Here is a 5,695-nt window from a genome sequence, read left to right as displayed (position 1 = left end):
ACAAAAGTGATTAATCATAATCGGTCTTTAAAATCAACACATCACATGTACCTTATGGGGAACTTGTTCCACCCTTGACTTGTTCACATTGACATTGTTCGAAAGCTGTTTACGTAACCGACCTCTAGAGCTATTAGATATCTACATCTTCTTCTCCAAATCTTCATGAAAATCTTGAAGATCTTCTCACTTGGTTGAGTGGACAAGTACTTAGAATGAAGAAAAAGGGGGGCCCCAGCTCTGTCTAGCCTGGGTGCTTGAAATGGGTGCCCCTTCCCTTATTTATATTTTACTTAACATTTTATCAGAATCCCATCAAGTAAAATATATTCACCCATGCCCCTATGATCTTATGCGTGTAACCCTCTTGGCCCATGTGCCATTCTAGCTAATAACCTAGGAGGCCCAATAATAATTATTGGCCAACCTTAGTTAACTATATTCAACATATAGGTTAATCAACTAAGGATCAATGTGACCCAATTGGAAGGTTAAGTTTCCAGCCCGTGGGGTGCCAAGCTACACATCGTGCTCTATAGGATACCGAATAGTGTTTGAACTCTCTCATAGAACTTTTACCGCCATCGATTACCTTATTGTATAATCTTTCATCTGTGCAAGAATCTCGAACGACTTAGGGTATGGTTCATCATCAAACCCTAATCCATCATTTGATTAGTACTGATGCTTGACGGGGATCATTGGATAACACCTTCTCTGATATCCTCACTACCTTGGCCATGATTTTTTGCGTTGTCTTCCTTGAGTCAATCTCCTCTTATACTGACGGCAGATGATCCCATCTTGATCACTCAATCATCCCTCCAAGCTTTTTACTACATCCGAGCTATGACTTCTTTAAATCCCATGATTAGAGACTTGTAAGTCGTAGTCAAAATGTAACCTTCCATCCACGAGATGCCCTTGGTGTGTCAAGTTAGTGGATCATTTATACAATGGGAGCATGCATTAACCTGATTGACATATAGGTATATTACCATTTATGGATTCACACGGAACAATTCAATGAACTCTTTTTAACAAGAGCGCCCACTATTTGTCCTTAGTCTCACCACACTTATAGTCAAAGGATCAATCATACTTATTGTATTAGTAGGATAAGATAGTGTTATTCTATCTAGGTAATTCGATCTCCATCTCAAATATACATCAAATAATAATATTTAGAATACATGTTTAAAGACTAGTGATCACTGTATTATAATATCATCATAATTCATTACGTCATTGCACATATTCATGGGCTTCATTATAAACATCACACTAGAATAATAATGAATGTAATATTTTATTCAATGAACTTAAGTAAAGCATGGTGGTGTGATTTGGCTTTATGGCCACATAATATCCATCAAACTTATCATATTGATTAGGTCATATTTATTCTTGATTAATTAATTAGGTTGGCGAATAAATGTTACTGGGCATTTTAAGTTATTAACTACATTGATACATTCGCCTAGAGGGCCACACACATAAGATTAGTGGAATATGTGGATATACTTAACAAGGGAGAAGTGCATTTTGGATTCCCATACCAGCCAGACCTTGGCTTCCACCCTGTCTTCTCTTCCTCTTAAAATCAACAACATCTTCGAGGAGAATTGAAAAAGGAATGGTTTCTAACATATTTTTAATATAAACATAAAATAAAATTTGACGTAAAAATAAGCTTATCTCATTAATGTAGTTTCTTTTTTCATTTGGCATCATACAACACATATTTTATCAAACATAAAATCATCAAACTCTTAAATAGTTGGTTAAAATGTGACTTGATTAAAAACTTAGTTTTATGAAAAAAAAATATTTCATAATTCAAAACTTGTGAGACTCCATGTTAAGGGCGGGGAGGTGTTTGGCAAAAGTTGGTGTTTCTCTTTAATCTGTGATTAGTGTGTGTTTTTAACCGCAAATTAGGGATGAAATATATAAGATTTAAGATATTTTGAAAGACCTGATGAATATATATCAAAATTATTTTTAAAGCTACTTTCACACCTAGTGAGTAATGGGATGAATTGACATTCTGCAAGGTAAAAGTCAAAGAAAAGAAAGGCAAAAGTTTACAAGCGATCACGATGTTATAGTTTTCACATAAATAAAATATTGAGTCAACAATTAAGACTCCAACGATGTGAGTGTGCGAGCAGGTGCGAGGTTTTATTTTTTCACAGAAATAAAACGATGAATCAATGACGAAGGTTACAACAATTGGAGTGTACAAGCGAGCCCTACATTATATTTTTCACATAAATAAAGTGACAAATCAACGACATAGGTTCCAACAACGCAAGTTTGTGAGCCAGCATGAAAAAATATTTTTTCACATTAATAAAACGATGAAGCAATGAAAAAGGTTCCTACTATACGAGTTTGCAAGCAGGCTTATATTTGAAGGTTCCAACAGCACAAGTTTACAAGGGGGGCGCAACCTTATATTTGTTCACATAAATAAAACAGCAAATCATCAATGAAGCAATAACAAAGGTACCTACAGTACGAGCCAGCAAGCGGGTATTATATTTTTCACATAAATAAAATGACGAAGGTTCCAACAGGGCATGTTTACAAGGGGGCGCAACCTTATTTTTGTTCACATAAATAAAACAGCAAATCATTAATGAAGCAATGACAAAGGTTCCTACGGTAGGAGTTTGAATGGGGGTATTATATTTTTTCACATAAATAAAATGACAAAGGTTCCTACGATACGAGTTTGAAAGGGGGTATTATATTTTTTTCACATAAATAAAATGACGAAGGTTCCAACAGCACAAGTTTACAAGGGGGGTGTAACATTATATTTGTTCACATAAATAAAACAAAAAATTATCAATGAAGCCATGACAAAGGTTCCTACGATACGAATTTGCAAACGGGTATTGTATTTTTTTCACATAAATAAAAGGATGAAGGTTCCAACAGTGCAAGTTTAGAAGGGGGGCCCAACCTTATATAAATAAAACAACGACTCAATGACTAAGGTTCCAACGAGTAAAGGGTGACTGTAAGAGATGCAAACTTATATCTGCTCACATAAATAAAACAATGAATCAACGATAAAGATTCTAGCAGCGCAAGTTTTCTACGCGACGTCAAGAGTGAAGTGATGAGCAAAAGGCACGACATTAGGAGACATGACATTATATCTGTTCGCATAAATAAAACTACGAATCAACGATGAAGGTTCCAAAAGAGCGAGTTTACTACGCGATGTCAGGAGTGAAGCAACGAGCAAAAGGCACGACATTAGGAGACACAACCTTACATCTGATTATATAAATAAAACAACAAACCAATAATGAAGGTGATGCCGGACGTCATCTCAAGACGTCGCCCGGTCGACACCGAGTATGATGGCTTGGTGCCGATAAATGATGATGGTATCGAACGTCGACGGTGTCATCGTCCGACGGGTAATCCTAATGGGTCGATGTAACTACGATGCGAAGATGAGTGCCCTACGTGTCGTACGTGCAGGCTCCGACTCAAGGGGCGCCGAGCTCCAAGCTTGGACGGGGTCGTCGGGTGACGGCGACTGTGGCCTCTCGAACCTCATCGGAGCGACGAAGGCGGCTACGGCCGAACAAAATCAATCCGTAGGGCTCGCACAAAATGGACAGTTTTGTCCGGACTGTTAAGACACTCAAATACGTCTTAGTTGTCTCTCAATTGTCTCTCTCACCTACCTAGCCCGAGCGCGGTGGAGTCGAGACAAAAAAATACTACAAATGGTAATTAAACGAGCATCAGGAGAGGATAACATACCTCGTCCGGGTGGCTAGCGGTGCAGAAGTTGGTCGACGTCGGTGGCGATTCAGAGCGGGTGTAGCGGAGAGACGCCGGAGAGTGGACGGCGGCTCGACAAGCGGTGGTGAGGCCAGAGCTCTATGTAAAGGTCGGAGGAGGTCAACAGGTAGAGGGCAAAGTGCAAATGTCGTTGCTCGACTGCGGCGAGAGCTGGGAAGAGCGACGGCGGGTCAATAAATTGCACTGCCAGGATTAAGGGCGTCGTGTGCAAATGCCTGAAGACATGGCTGATATCAGCTTCATCCGGCGGAGTGCTGGATTGGGCGAACAACCCCGTGATAATTCAGCTCGAATCGGCGTGGTCCGCCGGTGTCATGGCGGCCCTGTAACGTTTTGAGATCGAAACAGACAATTCACATGAAGAGACGCGTCCGGGAGTGGTCAGGCCGAGGACTTCGGAGGGTCTGTGACTGATCAGCTGCTGTGAGTCGGCGACCAAATATTGGTCATACCCTCGCAGGTACGGGTTCGAGTCATCCAGGGGAAGAATTTCCCGATCAACATTGAGGTACGTACCCTCGCAGGTACGGCGACCAAATATTGGGCCCGATGGCTCACTCAAAGAGTCGACCGCCAACTTAGCGCCACCAACGAATGCGCAGTCGGGCTCCCTTTTCTTGGTTCTTCTTCCACCGGCAGCCCGCGGAAGGCAAATCGGCACCAGAAATTTGTGGCGATTCAAAGAAATCACTGCGACTCAATCCCTAGCTCTTCCATGATCATCAGACGGTGTCAGGAGCCACAACTGCTACCGTTCAAGGGCCCCCAGATTCACGGATTCATGTTTCCCAGTTCACGTTCTAAGGGGGAGACGTCGGATACGACGAGGAGAACTGACAAATTGGAAAAAGAGGGGGGAAGTTAAATCGTCTAGAGGAAAACCTCCTCGTTGTTCCCCCCAATTCTCCAAGTGTCGAATCCTCAATCAGTGTCCTGTTTCCTCCTTCTTTGCTCTTCAATCCCGTCGCCTCCTCTTCCTCCTTCCTATGTGTTCTCTGGACGAGGAAGGGAGACCAGAAAATAACGCCGATTCTTTTCCTTCTTGTTCTTCCTGGTCTGAGGGGAAGAGGTCAAACACCCACCCCCTTTAGTGGGTCAACAAGAAAACAAAGAAGATCCATTTGGGGCCCTCATAGAATGGGCCCCCATTACACATAGAAAGGGGGGGAGGGAATGTAAAATAGAAAAGGGAAAAGGGGACAATGAAGACCCCTTCCCAAGATGATGAAAACGCGGACATGGGACGCGTCGCGGTGCGACGAAAACAGGACGATGAACATGAACAAAACACAAATCACGACAAGAGATGATGAAAATCAAAAATGATAACGAGCATCCACCTGGTCTTCGATGACGGTGGCAGGTGGTGTGGACGGCGTCATTGACGATCCTTGATGGCGTGTGCCATCAGAAGGTTCCATTGATGCAAGTCTACTATGCGATGTCAGGAGCGAAGCGACGAGAAAAAGGCACGACATTACGAGGGGCGACCTTACGTCTGTTCACATAAACAAAATGACAAACCAACAATGAAGGTTCCAATGACGCGAGTTTACTATGTGATGCTAGGAGCGAAGAGACAAGAAAAAGGCACGACATTAGGAGACGTGACCTTACATATGTTCATATAAACAAAACAACAAACCAACAATGAAGGTTCCAACAACGCAAGTGTACTAAGCGACGTTAGGAGCGAAGCGACAAGCAAAAGTCATGACATTAGGAGACACAACCTTACATTTGTTTACATAAACAAAACCATGAATCAACAATGAAGGTTCCAATGACGCAAGTTTACTATGGGACGTTATGAGCGAAGCAACGAGCAAAAGGTACGACATTTGGAGATGCGACCTTACAT

At 41.9% G+C, this 5,695-nt stretch overlaps 1 long non-coding RNA gene across 1 annotated transcript; it reads right to left on the bottom strand.

Annotated features, from left to right (window-relative positions):
• Positions 1–3,247: 3,247 nt before the first annotated feature.
• LOC144712312 (uncharacterized) lies at positions 3,248–4,886 on the bottom strand. Its single transcript, XR_013583769.1, has 2 exons — positions 3,793–4,886; positions 3,248–3,658 (listed from the first exon to the last, which is right to left on the bottom strand). It is a non-coding gene; the product is annotated as an uncharacterized LOC144712312 (long non-coding RNA).
• Positions 4,887–5,695: the final 809 nt, after the last annotated feature.

This window comes from Wolffia australiana, chromosome 14 (assembly GCF_029677425.1).
Source record: "Wolffia australiana isolate 7733 chromosome 14, ASM2967742v1".
In the NCBI taxonomy this organism is placed as follows: domain Eukaryota; kingdom Viridiplantae; phylum Streptophyta; class Magnoliopsida; order Alismatales; family Araceae; genus Wolffia; species Wolffia australiana.
Note: the sequence above shows the minus strand (reverse complement) of the source record. Positions and strands in the feature narration are given on the sequence as shown.